The 16,930-nt window shown below is 47.5% G+C and overlaps 1 long non-coding RNA gene across 1 annotated transcript; it reads left to right on the plus strand.

Annotated features, from left to right (window-relative positions):
* The first annotated feature begins 1,135 nt into the window (after positions 1-1,135).
* LOC149869626 (uncharacterized) lies at positions 1,136-15,009 on the plus strand. The gene is made up of 3 exons (XR_016441497.1): positions 1,136-3,672; positions 10,486-10,585; positions 10,692-15,009. It is a non-coding gene; the product is annotated as an uncharacterized LOC149869626 (long non-coding RNA).
* The last annotated feature ends 1,921 nt before the right edge of the window (positions 15,010-16,930 follow it).

Below are 16,930 nucleotides of genomic sequence, written 5' to 3' on the forward strand. Positions count from 1 at the left end.
GGAAGGCAACTGAGCCCGATTGCTCAGTTCCTCTCTCCAGCGTTAGGTCAAGCACTAGATCAGGATGGGAAAACGAACTCAACCCAACTAGGCTGAGCTCCCTCCCTAGCACAACCATCAGGCTGGGCTTGGGAATTTGGCCCAGCTGGGCTGAGTTACCTTCCCCAGCCCAATCGTAAGGCTGGGGAGAGAAACTGAGTGATCCGGCTCAGTTCCCTTCTCCAGCTCAATTGCAGCACTGTGATTGGCTTCCCGCACCCTAGCCGCGGGAGGTGGGGGAAGCAGGTCTGCATTCCCCACCTGGCTGAGCCTGGAGCTGCTGGGAGCACAGCCCTGGTTCTTCCCTGTCTCCCAGCACCAGGCTGCCAGCTGCTTCGAAACTTGAAATGTTTCAAAGCTTTTGAAACGTTTCAACTAGCCTCGTTTTGAAGCCCTTCGTTTCATTTTGATTTTGCCGTTTCGCATTTGAAATGAGTCAAAACTGTTTTAAAACAAAATGGCCGGTGAAATTTCACACAGCCCTAATAAATGGTGGGAATCAGAAAGTAATAGCACGGCTGTGATCCATGTTAGCAGCAGTCACTTGGTTCCACTGAGAGTTCAGCCTGCAGAGGACTTGCAGAATCAAGCCTTCAATACTGGTAACAGCCAATCAGCAACACGAGTCAGAGGAAAATGCAGACTGCAGCTTTTAGTCTTTTAAGTCCCTGCTGAAGTGTTTGCTTTTTACTTTTTAATATAATTTGTCTTTAATATAATGTGTGAGTTGGCATGTGGATTTGCTTTTTTTGTTGTTGCTGTGTTATTTTGATCCAGCCATTTACTGTAAGTGCTCGTGGGGCCCTTGACAGAAAGCAACTTGGGCTCATGTCATGAGCTAGCAAAGGGAGAAGAGAATGTTATATCAGACCTTACTTAAGTCCAATTGGATTTAAATTACATACCACCAGGGGCTTTGTTCAAGACATCTGGAACAGCAGAAACACCTGTGGAGCAGAATTGCAAGATGACAAATTTTCTCTCTCCCTAGGCAAGCCATTTCTCTTGTCTACAGTTTCACTCCATGGAGTTCAGGGGAGTTGATGCTGATCTACACTGGAGTGACCGAGAAAAGAATCAGACATTTTCTTTCCTTGAGATAAAAACAAATACACAGCACAAGCCTGAAAAGCCAAGCTGAACACGTGCTAATCGAGCACATTTTCTTCAAAGTGTGATCCTATGAACAGCAGTCCCATTAAACAAGCTTTTTGTCTCTGAACACACCAAAGCATCTATACTCCCTGCTGAGAACCGGACCCCTCTCTGTAATGATGCTTCCTGGACTCTTGAGAGGCAGAGTCCAGTGTTAAATAGCAAAAGCCAGTGTTGATTTCATGTCAATTCACGCGAACTTCAAAATGAAGCAGCCTAAAGAAAAATGCCTCTCTTCACTGATGCTAGAGCACTATTGTTCTTGCAAATCAGTGGTATGGATTTTGCATCGTGACAGTTAAATGCAGATATTTTGAGATGAGCCCGTTGACTGCTAACACAAGGTCCAGGATAAAGGCTGTAGTGGAGAGATAACTGCCTTGAGTGCCTGGGTACAAACTGAATGCATTAGGTCAGGATTGTTCTTGTTTTACTTGTTTATACAGTGCCAAGCATAAGAAGGTGTTGTTCTTGATTGCATGGGACTTGGTACGCAACATAGCAACTGATTTGATATCTATCCCCTGTTCAATTGCCGTGAATAGAGACTAGGACAACAGGCTCGTAGCCTGCTAAAATCAGTTTGTGTAATGAATTGGCTTTACAGGATTATCAGTGGAAGATCCCAAACCAGAACAGCACAGTGCTTCCAACTGAAGACTTTATATATTCTGTGGAACTTAAGGATATAAAATGCATGTCATATATAGGAAAGAGCAATTCAGCAGGTTTTTATCTTTCTCTCTTCAGAAAGGCCATGCTGCTCCAACTAGCTGAAGTGCTTGGAAGACGAACTGAAAAGATGCCTCCTCAGAATTACACATCCCTTGCAGGTCTGCCTGTAGGTTTCCAATAATATCAACAGGAGATTCACATGGTCATTCAAAGGCTAAATGCATGTAGCTTAACAAGAGGCTCAGCTGAGTTGGAATCTGAGATATTTCCTTTGTCTCTGGTTTCAGCTGCTGGGCTCACACTTACTCCATGAATTATTTCTTAAATGGGAGTGCGGTTACTCAAATAGTGAACTGGTAGCACTTGTGGCACAACCTGACCTTGATGAAACTCCAGGAGCAGCAAAGGCTAACGGTGGTAACCTGATCTTGCACAGGAGAATGTCTGTCTTTCTTATGACAAAATGGCACTCATTGCTTCTTTCTTGACTTTGTCCATCTCTTCTGCATAAATATCTTTGACAGGCTGTATATGAAAAGAAAGTCATATGTAACTGCATAGCACAGAAGACCAAATGCTGACTTATGTAGGTGTAGGGAGGTGATGCTTCCCCTCTTTGCGTCACTGGTAAGGCCGCAGCTGGAGTACCACGTTCAGTTTTGGGTGCCACACTTCAAGAGGGATATGGAAAACCACGAGGGTCCAGAGGAGGGCTACACGGATGGTTAGGGGCCTGCAGGTAAGGTCCTACAAGGAGAGATTGAGGGACCGCGATTTCTTTAGCCTTCACAAGAGAAGGCTGAGAGGAGATCTAGTGGCCATCTACAAATTTGTCAAGGGGAGACAGCAAGAAATAGGAGATGCTCTGTTTACCAGGGCACTCCTTGGAGTTACTAGAAACAACAACCACAACCTGACAGAGAGCAGATTTAGATTAGACATCGGGAAGAACTTCTGTACAGTGAGAGTTACCATAATCTGGAATGGGTTTCCAAGGGAGGTTTTTCCTGGCACTTTGTTACCCAAACCACCTTGCAATCATGGCTACAACACTCCAACCCAGAGGTGTAAGAAATGACTTTGGCACCCTAGGCAGGGAAGGGGGAGGAGGGGTTGTGTCGTACGAGGGGGCAGAGCATCGGAGAGTCTTGTCTTACCCTTGGGACTGCCACTGCTGCTGGAGCCAGCTCTCCTCCCTGCCTGGCTGCTGAGGCCAGCTCGCTGCACTGTGCCCCTCCTACTCCTACCCCGGTTAAGCTACTGCTCCAACCCTACTAATACTAAAATAAGCAACCTATCTAATAATTAAAATAAAGCTCCTGCACCACCTCTGCCCCCACCCCCCAACCTCCTTAAAGTCATTAGAAAATGAACTCTCTCAACCTCTCTCTTTTTGTCCATTGTTATCCCGGACAGTGGGAAAAACCGGAAATATCAAATACAACATATCTTCAAAGTTTTGAAGACCTGCAGTCACAGTGTAATTTGCTGTGATGTATTCCAGTTCCCAGGACTAAACACAGGAACTAAAATTCTCTTTTGGGATGGGCTCTGGAGCCAAAGATGCACACTTGGCACCCCATCAAAGCTCAAAAGTTTGCAGTCCAAGTAAATTTTGCAGCTAGACAAGCTACGTGCTCTAAGGAGATTTAAATGGGCATATGTGACAAAAAGGAGACTGTAAAGAAAGAGGTGACCAGGTAGAAGGAAAATGGAAGACAAATACATTAGCAGCACTTCAGAATGTCCATGGAGGGGACAAGGAAGCTGGAAGAAGTTTTGCACATTATTTACAGTTGGATGGTAAGTGCTCTCATGGACCCGCTGCATGGTCAGGTAAATCAAAACTGCATAATGAAATGGAACACAGAAGGAAAGCAATTTCATGACAGTGCTGTGTCCTCTACTATCTTCAGAGGGAAAATACACTACTTAGTTATTATCCTTTACATATGTGTATATTGACAACATTTTATAGAAGCAGGACATTGGCTGCTGTGGTTCCTCTGCTTTAACTGAGGCAGGCTAGGGTATTAGGTCTGTGTGTTGTGTCAGGGTTGAGGGCAGTCTTACATAGAGTTTTTAGGTTATGGTTGTATAGGGTGGTTTGGATAGGGATGATCCTGCTTCAGGCAGCGAGTTGGACTACATCCGTCTTTCTCAACGCATAGGTCATGACCCAAAAGTGGGTCACAAAGGATTGTGAACAGGCTTTCAAAACGGATCAACAACATTAAAAATGGACTCTCCTTTAAAGGACAAAAATGTACAAACCACGGGTTTTCCTTTGCAGGCTGACAGAGTTCCAGCCTACAAGAGTCTGCTTGGGGCCCCTCATGCCCCACACACAGCCTCTTGCTCCACACATCTACCCCTTGCCTAACACATCCACTCCCTGCCCCACACTCTGGGGGGGCCTGGGGCCTGGGGGTGGGGGATAGCAGGTCAGGAGTGAGGGGCACCAGCAGGGCCAGGGGGCTATTTTCTTCTTAAACTATTTACTGGGTCGAGGCTGGCCATTGTTGTTTACAAATGGGTCCTGCTACAAAAAAGGTTGAGAACCACTAGACTAGATGACCTCTGGAGGTCCCTTCCAGCTCTACTTCTCTATGACTTAGATCAAATATGAGGCACAGCAGCTGGTGTCACGGGGGGCATTTTCTACACATGTAAGCGCTGCAGCGCCGGGTGCTTTGAAAAGTGCTTGGTGCTGCATCGCTTGTAGTTGTATAAGTGGCAAAATGCACATCAGTGCTGAGAAAATGGCAGCAGCATGCTTTTTTTGAACGAAAACACGTAGTAGGTGCTTTAGTTCAAAAGTGCATCCACATCATTTTCTGCATGCTGGTGCACATTTCTCTGCTTATACAACTGCACGCGGCACAGCACAGTGTGTGTCAGCTGACATGAAGAGCACACCTGCTTAATTGAGTCTGCTCTGAAGTGGGGTGCCCTGGTTCTCCCAGTTCCTGATGCAGACCCTTATCTACATATAGGCTGCCACCAAGTCACTCCTGAGCCTTTGCTTCTCCAGGCTGAAGAGTTCCCATGCCTCTCAGCCTCTCCTCATAAGGCCTACTCTCTTGACCTCTAATCATGCACATGGCTCTCCTCTGAACTCTTTCATGCTTCTCCATGTCCTTTCTAAACTCTGGAGCTCAGAACTGAATGCCATACTCCAGCTGTGGCCTCACCAAGGCCAGGTAAAGTAGGAGAATGACTTCTTGGGTCTTGCTTGAAATGCATTGATAGATGCAAGCCAGTTTTTTATTTCCTTTGCCAGCTGCGGCATCACATTGGTGGTTCATGTTCATCTTGTGGTCGATCGTGACCCCCAAGTCTCTTTCAGTCATGGTGCTAGTGAGTGTAGCGCTGCCAGGCCTATAAGTATGATGTGGGTTTTTTCCCCTCAAGGTGGAGCACCTTGCATTTCTCCATGTTAAATGTCATCAGGTTTTGATTCGTCCACTTTGCGAGCCTCTCCAGGTTGGCCTGAATTGCCAGCCTGTCCTCTAGCATGACCGTACTTCCCCTTAATTTGGTGTCATCTGTGAACTTAGCCAATCTGCTTCTGATGCCCGAATCCAGATCATTAATGAATATATTAAAAAGTAGTGGTCCAAGTACTGAGCCCTGGGGGATGCCACTGGTTACAATGCACCATGTTGACTCAGTTCCATCAATTCTCTTGGTCCAACCACAGAGCCAGTTCCCCAGCCATCAGACCATAAGGTTGTCAAGGTCGCGGTTCCCCAATTTTACCATGAGGACATCATGAGAGACCAAATCAAAGGCTTTTTTGAAATCTAAATGTATGACATCTACCTCTTATCCTTTGTCCAGGTGATACATCACCTGCCCATAGAAGAAAATGAGGTTGGTCAGGCAAGACCTACCCACAATGAAGCCATGTTGGCCATCTCTCAGAATGTCACCTTCTGTTAGCCTGTTGATGGGTTTTCTTTGATGATTTTTTCCAAGAGCTTTCCAGAGATTGAAGTCAAATTGACTGGCCTGTAGTTTTCCTGGATCTTCCTTCCTTCCTTTCTCCGAGGACAAAGAGACTTGTCCGATCTCGTTTTTGGGTTGGTAGTAAGTTGTTTGTGCTTTCGCTTTGCAAGCGGCCACCTTTGTTGTATCCCTGAACCCCTGAATAAAGTAATTAAAAGTCCTTCCTGCCTTTCTTGAAAGTAAGCACCACATTGGTCTTCTTCCAAACTTCAGGAACCTCTCCCAAGCACCACAAGTTCTCAAATATCCTTGCCATTGGTCGTGCTATGATGTCAGCCTACTCTTTTAGCACTCTTGGGTGCATTCCATCTGGGCCAGCTGACTTGTGAATGTCCAGCCTCCCAAACTTTTCCCTCAAAAGATCTCTGCCAGTTATAGGCATATGTTTGCTCTTACCCTAGTAGTCCTGCATCCTGTCAGGCAGCGTGATCCCCTTGGGCTGGTGAAAAATGGATGCAAACTAATTGTTGAGATTAGCTTTTTCCTGGGTGTCAGTTGTCAGCTGTCCCATTTGGTTCAGAAAGGGTCCGATGTTGCCCTGGTTTTTTTTCCAACATCCTACGTATTTGAAGAAGGACTTTTTCTTGTCCTTGATTCCTGTAGCCAGTTTGAGTTTGTTTTCAGCCTTGGCTTTTCTGGTCTGCTCCCTGTAGGTGTGGGCCAGTGCTGCATAATCCTCCTGCATAAAACTTATATCTGCATGTTTTAAAACATAAAGCAGCTGTATAAAACATCTGTTTAACCATTGATTCACCCTTTATCAGTGGAAATATAATACAAATTGTGACTAGTACACCCAGTTCCAAAGAAGAGCAGCTCTATCAGGCCCAAATGTTTTCCTCTACCATAAACAACATGCAAAGAAACACCCTAGTACAACCACACAGCAGTTCTTTATCACCACATTCCTCAGCTTCCCCACGCATTGATATCAGAGCAGCATTTTTTCTGAGTCCTTCCCTACATCATTAGGCATTGTCTTTGCTGCGAGGGAGGGAAGAATATACTTTGGCCCTCATCCTGCAATGTGATCCTTACTGATAGAGCCCTAGGCACAGCAACAGCAGGGGTACTCCATGGCTTCTGGGATTCAGACTAGGTACAAGGGGTTCTTGCTTAATGTGATCTAAGGGGGGAGGAAGGGTCTATCATCACCCTTTCATATGCCCTGCCCACTACCCAGCAATTCTGTCCCCCAACTCAATCTGCCCTGTCCCCACCAGCCCCATATCAATTCTAGGCTTGTAGTTCTGCTGCTCCAGCTCCACAGGAATACTATATCCCAACAGCCCCTCAATTCTGCGTGCATCCCAGAGCTTCACTTCTGCCCCTCAGATTCATCACCCCCTTGCTTGACTTCTGCATCTAAAAAAGAACGTGCTTCCTAGGTACCAAGTTCTCTTCTTGAAAAGGACCCTTTTTATTAGATCGTTTTCCAGACAGTACATGTCTTCCTTAACAGCCCATTACTGGTGATACAGAAATCTGCTGCATACTGGAAACATGGGGACCATGTAAAGCAAAATGAAGCTACTATCAAAATAAATGACACAGAGACTGCTGTACTGATTACAGCAAGTAACATAGAACTGAGTTCATTTAAAAGCTTTTAAAACATTTTTGCAAAGGGCTGCCTGCTACTGCAAGGGCCAGTTTCAAAGATCTGGGTGTTCGCCTTCAAATTAACACATGCATGGGCTTAAGATCTTATCCTGATGCCTGGTAAATCTAAAAACCTTTCATGGGCATCCTTACCAGGCAAAAAGAAACTCTTTTCTTACAAGCACAAAGCCTGGCCATAAAGCAAAGAAACTAGCTCTTGGGGAAAGAGGAACTAATTTGGGAACCCCCACAAATACCAACCATCTGTATACTTGCTACTCTTTCATACATAGAGGGTGCATCTACACAAGACGCTATGTCGCCATAGCTCATTGCTATGGCAATGCAGCATCAGCGGGCATAATCTGTGACACTGATGCTACTGTGCAGTAGCAATGAGTTACTACACAATAGCTCATTGCTACTGTGCAGCAGGGTTGGAAACGATCCATGCGATGCCAGGACTGCATAGTAGCAGCAGTTACTGCTCAGTCATTTAGTAATCCCTAAAGCAAGTACTAAATGACTGCGCAGTCAGGTACATGTATAAATGCACCCACAGTCTTCAATATCCCCACAGCATCCCTGTGACACCAGAAAGTTCTTTTACACCCCTCCCCCACATTTTACAGATGGGGGATTGTGGCTACCGTCACAACCAGTTGCCTTTGACTCCCTCTCTGGAACAAGCAGGGCCCCATTTACAGCTGGGGACAGCTTGGGGCACAAACCCAGAGCAAGACTTGAACTCTTGGCTGTGGAGCCATAGCAAGCTGCCACACTTGCTCTACCAGTGCACTTATTCTGGGGGAGGGCTACCAAAATGTCACCTGAAAGCTGGGGACCGCTTTGACCAGAAGCAACCGTTTCCTGCTTCAGTGGCTGCAGATCCAAGGCCCATGCTGGAGATTTTTTGGTCCAATGTCATTGACACTGGGCAGCTTTATACTAATTGGGGCACTGGCCATCTGTGCATCTAATTTTCCTTCTGCACCATAGCACTGAATGAAAATGATGAAAAAACATGAGTATTAATAATTGGGAGTGAAAGGTTTGATACTCTGGTGAGGAAGCCAGCACATCCCAATAATTATTTAAAATTCCATTTCTCAAAACAAGGTAGGGAGGGTTAATTAAGCTCATACGCTTGGGGACTAGGAAGACCATTGGGGAAAATCCTGTAGACAAGCAGCAATACACGTGACCTCATTTGAATTTTCCTATTAGGTTTCCCGCAGAGATCCCGGACGCAGCCGGGAACTTTGTTTTGGTTTCATATTTGCAAACACAAGGCAGCTCTGTTACATTAGCATGTGATGCTGCTGCATGTGTCTTAAACTATCCAGCTGGTGATTATTTGTGACAGACAAGCAAATAATTTTTTTCTTCTTGGTAAGAAGAACCAAGATTTCCTCGCTGAGCTTTTATACCCAATCAACTTCTGTTTTCAGCAGTAACCTAGAGCATATCATGGCTTTTAGCCAAAGTGTTTGGGATCATCATCCTAGGACTAAGCAGTGTGCTTTTATAATTTTCCTTGCCTCCAAACGGCTGTGATTAGGTCCCTATCCAAACTCATGAAACTCAACAGAAGGACTCCTGTTAATGTCCAAGGGTTTTGATTCAGGCCTATGATATTTCCCTCATACTGGCTGCATCTACACGTGCAATTAATGCACAGTAAGTTTACTGCACAGTAAAATAAGGCACAGTAAGATGTGGCTGGGATCACGTCTACATATGTGCCCTGTCAGGCAGAGATTTGCACCCAATGGGAGCAGCCTGGCCCAGGATTGCTCCTGCCTTGCTCTGCCCTCCTGCAGCAGCCAGGAGGAGCTCCAGGCCCCCCTTGGTGCCAGCCCAGGGCCTGGCAGGGTGTACAGAGGCTGGTCCCAATGTTCATGGGGTCGGCAGAGCTGTGCTGGCTACAGGGGCAGCTCTCTCCCAGCCTCATGAATGTTGGGATGGGTCCTGATATACACAGGCCTGGGAAAAAGCTACCCCTGCAGCCAGCACAGCTCTCCTGGCCCTGTGCAGGCACTTAGTGTGGAAATGAGTGTCTGTCTGCTGTGAAATTGCCCTTGGAATAGCTTATTCACAAGCCCAAACCTGGTAATGCAGTGGATTCCTTTATAGCCAATGCTCCTTCACAGCAATACCTGGTAAGAGCATCAAACCCTGAGCGGCTGTGTTTCTCCTGGAAATGTTTTCTGTACCATGTATTACAATGGCACTTCCTATAACAGCAAGAGTCACTTAGGAGCCACAGAATTGCAGGACATCAATATGTTACTAATATGTCAGTTATCTTACTTTGATACACTCTTCCTAAGACATCAGTACACAAGTGATCTCAGATGCTGGCGTGTTCATAATAAAAAATGATCACAGCAACCCAGATCCTGAAGCAACAAGTGTGTGTGTATGCAACTCGGACTTGGAAGGTTTGTCTGTGGTGTTAGGCATACAACCGCATCACAACATACCAATGTGAAATCACAGCCCAAGCAAACCACTAGAGTTTAGGCAGATGCACAAACACAGCAACAAGCAGACAAACCTTTGACAGGCTAGACATCTAATTAGTGTAATTCCATAAACAATGGTTATAGCTGCTGCTGGTCTGTCTCACTTGATTGTGTGCACGTGGGTGTGTATTTGTACTGGAGAAACACAAAGAGTGTGCTTATATGGGCTGGCACTTTTGCTTCCCAGCTAGCAGCCCAGTGGGAGAGCAGTGGGGGAAGGGGCGGCGGCGGGGGGGGGGGGGAGGGATGAAAAGCCTATTTTCTTTCCTTTTCTTGGGGAGTGCAGAATAATTTTTTAAAAAATCCTATGCTTGGCATCATTAGCCTCCTGCATATTTCTTCCTACTAGAAAAAAAAATGTTAGTACACTGGAAAAAATAGTGCTCAACTGTTCTGACAGTACAATAATACTTAATGCCTCTGCTGTTTGGTCCAATATTGTATCACAGGCATCACCCTCTGTTATGTTTCCCAGCATGCCCTAGCATTCCTTCAAACAAGTATACACTTTAGCAGAAAGTCCAAGAAAAGGCTTGCTCCCTTGAGGATCAAGAAGAAAGAAACTGCTAAGAAAGGTACAGTAGCTATTAATATTAATGTTATAGGAAGGAAGGGGGGGGAGAGGACACAGGAGCAGTGAAAGAACGACTGCTTATGGCTTTGATGTGTTCATTTCCACAGGACCGACAGCAGCATGAAGAATACAGAATCCAGATAAAGAGGGAAATGAGGAGGTGGAGGTGAGCAGGAGACAGCTAAGAAAACACAGGCGGTGAGGAATTTTTTTTTTTCTGCCTAGACACACATGGACAAAGAGGCAGCAACTGGGCCATCTGCATCTTATCTGAAACATGAATAAAGGACAGAGCTGAGAAAAAAAGGAAATCCACTCAGGGGCTGCTTGTTTTGGCTCTCACATCAGTGATGGGCAGGTTGAATGCCTGCTGTGCGAGGGTAAGAGAGCTGCTGAAGGTATTGTTGCATTTTAGGAGAGGCAACAGCTAGGGAGCATGCGAATCATTATGCCGGGGTTTTTCTGTCCTACTGACACAGAGAAAAGGCAACAAATTGCACCTTAATGAGGCTGCTAACAAGGAAAAATGGAAATACCTAAAGGCCTATTCTAGTTCTGCCTTTGTCTCGGGTGCTTTGTAGTTACCCCATCACAATCCCATTATATTGCACCGTAGAGCTGGCTGGGAATTTTATAACTCAACTTTTTGGGGGAGGAAGGTGAGACAATTAAAGCAGAAACTTTTTCCATGAGTCTACCAGTTCGTATGAAACTTTCCTTGGGAAAGGTGATTGGGTCTAGGATAGAAGGTCTGCCCAGAAATGAGGAGAGGAAAACCTCCAGTAATTACAGGCAGTTGATCATCCTAGCCACCAAGGAATTGCATAATGAGCTTTCTCACAAGCTTTAAAAGGCCTTGTTGTGGTCTCTGTATAGAATGGGAAGAGTTTTACAGGACAGGAAAACCGTATGCAGCCCAGCTCCACTGGCTGGCACAGAGAGGATATTGTGGTTTTAAAATACGTATATGTATGGATACAACCAACAGTGAAACGTGCACTGGTGTAACCGAAGACAGGAACTGTCAGCCTTTATGCCACATTTCTCTCTGATGCAGCTCTACTGGCCAGAGCATAAATTTTAATCTTTCTGCTCTCAGCATCACCAGTGCCGCTGCTCTCCATTTACCCGGGCGTAACTAAAAGTCTGAGCCAAAGTCTATGGGAATGTTTCCATTTCCCTTGATTGGCTTCAGTGCAGTGCAGAAATTAGCCGTGTATCTGCTCTCTTGTATGACTTCCAGTCAGAGCAAGCTGGCTGAGCTAACTCTAACAAAGCGAGCAAGCTGCCCTCTGTTTTGCTTCATGCATCATCGACAATATAATCTCTTCCATTCGAATAGCAGGACTTATATTAGACTCGCGTAGAAAAGTCAGAACAAACCACAAAGGATTTGCTTCCTTTTAAAAAGGCCTGGCTGATTGAAGGCATCCATATTTAGTGATATTAAATAGTGGCATTACCTTACAATGACTTTTTTTTTTAGACTCACCGTCTCAGAGACTTGTAGACAGAGGGACAAAAATCGTTATGCCTATGTAACAAAGATTCTTAAGCCAAAGTCCATTTATCCCAAAATGGCTACAGATGATTTATTTGGCAAGAAACTAAAGACAAAAAGCAGTGTAAGCAAGCCAGTTACCCCCACTGCAAACAGGAAAAATGTTAGATCCTAAACAGAAATCGGCTAGCAGCCTGCTGAGGTAATCTCTGTATCATCTGCTTCAAACTAATCCATTGTAATCCCCAGTATTACAAGAGGAAGATAAGACTTAAAAAAAAAAAAAAAAAGACGACAGAGAGGACACTGGATCTCGGTTTCTTATGGTATTCACAATGCTACAGTCTGTGTGCGTGTTTTGATAGGAATAATGCATACTAGTCTGGCCACAAGAAAAAAAAAATCTAGAGCAGTGAAGAAGGATCCAGGTAGCAGCGCGACCCGGTCAGCTGGAGACAGGACTATGTTCCAGGACAGGGTGTGGGAGTGTGACTGGAAAGCCATAGAGGGTCACTGGTAGTAGATAATGACAGATGCCCAATAAGAAGCTGGAGAATCTCCAAATAAGTCAAGGAGTTCAGGTCAAGTGCCTTGACCGCCATCCTAAACTTCCATGTGCCCCTGGAGGCTGGGGGGGAATGGCGAGCTACTGCAGGCAACGGTGGTGCTATTGGTGGGGGGGGGGGGGTGGTGTTGGCAAGCGCCGACCAGCGGTCAGTGACCACCTGCAGATGCTACCGGCAGTGTTGGTAGCAGCCAGCGGCAATTGCGGACTGCCCACAGACACCACCACTGGTGTCGGCATCAAGGGGTGAGGGAGTTGGCAAGCAGTGACCACCTGCAGGCGCCACTGGCAGTGCTGGCAGCGCCATTTTGCTGGGGGTGCACCACCATGCTCGGGGTGCTCATGCACCCCCTATGCATTGCCACTGATCCTAAATGTCACCATTTGTAGGTGCTACTAACTGGTTGTCTTAGTTTGTGATGGTCATGTTTATTGGCTGTTATATTTTTGGAGATTTGGGGCATTTCATGCAAAGAAAGGAGAGGAAGAAAGGTAAAGTAAAGGACCATAAGGACAATAAAATAACTGTCATGTGACATGGATGTAAGGCTTTTGCAATCCTGAACCATGTCTAGCGGCCATGTCTCACACAGTCCCCTTACCAGCACTTCTGTGTGTCACACTTATTGGCTTGTTTGGAATCAAAGACCTTGTTCTTGTCCCCCAGCTGTACATCTGTAAGTCTCATGAAGCCACCTAACATCTTTATACATCTTCTGATGTAACAAAACCCTTAAGGCTGGTCAAGAGCTTTGTCTCTTTCACAAAGAAGGGATGCCAAACAGGATAAGCCTTACGTGAGTGCTGGCTTTGAAGGAGCTCCCTTCAGGACTGCAATGCCACAGAGCAATTGAGAGGATTGATGGGTTTTCCCCAACAGGTATCCCACTTGTGAGGCTTAAATCAAATTATGCCCCCCACACCTTGGCATATAGGGCTACTCATTCCCCCCCATCCCCAAGAGTATGCATTGAAAAGGTACCACATAAAGTATAATTTAGAGCAGCAGTAGTTTGTCCAGCCTTCTGCATGTCAGCACAAGGAACAGGTGTGGGAACAAACTACACCGCAGCCATTTTACTTGCCACCAGCCATTCCTGTCAATTAGTCACCGATGGGAGCCATCTACACGTTGTTATCGACTGTAAGCACATCACTTGCTACGATTTGCCCTATTCATTTATATAGGCCTGGATTTAGCAAGCCACTTCGCTTGTACCAGGTGAATATTCTTTGGAGCTACTTATGTGCTCAGAACTAGGCACATGCTTAAGTACCTCCCTGCATTGGAGCCCAAGGTTAATAAAATTCCTAACCTTGCATTTGAAATCCTCATTCAAACACACTTGTAGCTAAACACTGCCTGGAGGATGAGAAGAGGCTCTTTGCTTTTTAGTTCGATGCACTGAAGCCAATGTTCCTGTTCTGTCAGAGGAAAAGTAAGATACAGTAGAATACGGGCACGTCTCTTTTTTGTAAGAAGTCATTTGAGATCCCTGAATGTAAAACGACCGCAACTCTTTGCCATCAAAAAGCAATTAATGTAACTGATAAGTGACAGGAAATCAAAATACAGTCCGATCTAACAGCCCCCCAGTCAGTAGTGTGAATTATATGCTCGCACACTTTCTGCAAGATGACTTGGTTTGTTCTCTTCCCACTATAATGAAACATGAATTATGGTCTTGAAAGGTTCTCCCTCTCCTAGATAAGTGAAAAAGCTAATTAAAAACAAAAGCCACAGATGTAATCATTGCTTAATGCTCTAAGCATAACATGACCTAATGCTATTTTGAGTTCTGAACAAATTTCAATTAGAACTCCAGTTGGTAAATATGTGTGTGATGATAACAGCGCTTTTGTATTGCATAAGCGCTTGTTAGCGAATAGTTTTTATTGAGTCCATTCATAATTATCAAAAAGTTATGTTGGGACCTGAAGGACAAATAAAATTATTTTCATCATGTTAAATTTCAGAAAAAAAACTGTAGTAACTTCATTTCTTTAACACCTGATGTCAGCTAATTAAATGTTTTGAGCAAGAATCACCATCGTACTGTAGCAAGTTTAAGGGCAGGGTAGGAATCAAATGGGATGGTAGCTTTCCACACACACTTATGATTTACCTTGCACTGGTCTGAATGACTCCACAAGGGGCAACCCCCTGATGCTGTGGGCTTTCTGTTCTTAGCCCTGAAACTCGAATATATAAAATAACAAATGAACAGAGGACCAGAGAATCTTGTAACACAGTGAGAAAACTTGAAGTGATTAGTTGGTCTAATTCTAACAGATTGACTTTTATTAGTAGATGTTTTGGATGGGGAATCCAGGAAAAAGATGACAAAGTTGAGATGGAAATACAAAGCGCCCGAGCGAGGGACTAACAATCGAGAGGTGGGGGAGAGGAGGGGAACGCGACTAGGTTACATACCATACAATGTTAGCCAACTAAGCCCGGGGGTGGGGGGATGTGGAAGTGGGAGGGGGGGTTGCGACGCTGAGAGGGAAAGGAGATAGATACACACATACCCATTACAGTGGTCCGTGATGTTGAAGGAAGTGGCTCCGAGTGAGCATCTCAGTCCATAGAGTCCGATCGCAGGGGTCCTCTTCGGGTGGGGCGGGGTCGTCCGTGGCGGCGAAGTCGTCTCGACACGAAGCGAAGCGGTGGGGGGGGGCGGTTCAGGCGGCGGTGTCCTCCGGGTCCGGTCCGGCGGCGGCTGGTCTGGAGGGGTCAGTGTACTGGCGGTGGCCCGTGATGTGCTCCACGTAGATGTCGCGGGACCAGCGGATGGTGTCGGACACCATGAGGCAGCGCATCAGCTTGGCGTAGCGGCAGGAAACGCGGCAGGCGCGGAGGACGCTCTCGTTGCTGGGGTCCCAGGCTCCGAGCGTCCCCACGATGAGCGCGTCCACCGTCACGTCGTACTACAAGCTGTAGCACTTCTGGCTGCTTTTTGTCTGTCTGTCCGTAACTGTCTGGGCCAGCTGCATGTGCACCACCCGAAGCCTCGCTGACAGGCAGAGGTGGTTGGGGCCAGGCTGTGCTCCCCACTGCAGGGCGCGGTGGGGTGGCTGTCCGTGTGGGGCATGGGTTGCCGCCGCATGGGGGGCTGTGGCCTACGACCATGCAGGGGGGCATGGCACGTGGCCGTGTGTGTGTGGGGGGGGGGGGGCTGGAGTGCTGTGCAGGGAGTGGGCAGGGGGGATGCAGGCAGCGCCCACCGGCTACAGCACACGGCCAAAGGGGGGGTGCGCCCCCCATGTGGCCAATCCCTACGTGGCACCCTGTGGCTGTGCACCAGGCCCTGTCCCACACAGCCGTGTGCCACCCATCCCCCCGCATGCCACATCCCCTGCGCAGCTACAAGCCATGCCCTGCGGGGCATGTGAGGAGCAGGTCATGCGGAAGCAGGGTGCCATGCGGGGAGCGGGTGGGGGGGTTGCAAGCAGTGCCCACTGGCTGCAACACATGGCCTTGGGGTGGGGCGCACCCCCCACACCCACTCCCCACGCAGCACCCTGTGGCTGCATGCCACCCCCTCTTCCACACATACGCTATCCCCCCACGTGGCTGCGGGGTGGGTGAGGGCATGTTGCATGGGGATGTGGCATGCAGGTGTGCTGGGTGTGCCCTGCATTGGTGGGGGCCATGATGTGCCTCCACAAGGTGCCACAAGGGGAGCAGGCAGGGGGGCATGGGCAGCGCCTGCCACCTATAGCACGCAGCCATGGGGTGGGGCATGCTCCCCATGCCCGCTCCCCAAGTGGCACCCTATGGCTGCATGCAATGCCCCCCTGCATGTCCTCCACTACAGCCTGGGGCCGCACCCCATGCCATGTGGCCACAGCCAATGGGTACTTCCTGCACCACGGCCACTCCCCTTGTCACATCCCATGGCCATGTGCCACCCCTGCATGTGCCCTGCACCACAGCCCCCACACATGCCCTGCTCCACACACCCCCTGCATGCACCCAGCGCCACACCCAGGAGCCGCTCTCTTTGCTACGCATCTGTCAAGCTCTCCCCATGCTGTGGCCACTCTCTATGGTACACCCTGCAAGTGCAATCTACCCCGCTCCTGCGCGGCCATGCACCACCTTCCCTTGCACATGGAGCAGCAGGTAAGGGGTGTAGGGCAGGGCTGGACACAGAGTGGCAGGGGGAGTGGGGCACAACCCAGAGAGGTGGCAGGAGGGCAGGAGAAGCAGGGCAAGACCCAGAGTGGCAACCGGGGGTGTGGAGAATGGGGCAGGAGCCAGAGTGGCAGGAGGG

Source organism: Crocodylus siamensis, chromosome 3, assembly GCF_052110815.1.
Source record: "Crocodylus siamensis isolate JL-2025a chromosome 3, ASM5211081v1, whole genome shotgun sequence".
NCBI classification, from domain to species: domain Eukaryota; kingdom Metazoa; phylum Chordata; order Crocodylia; family Crocodylidae; genus Crocodylus; species Crocodylus siamensis.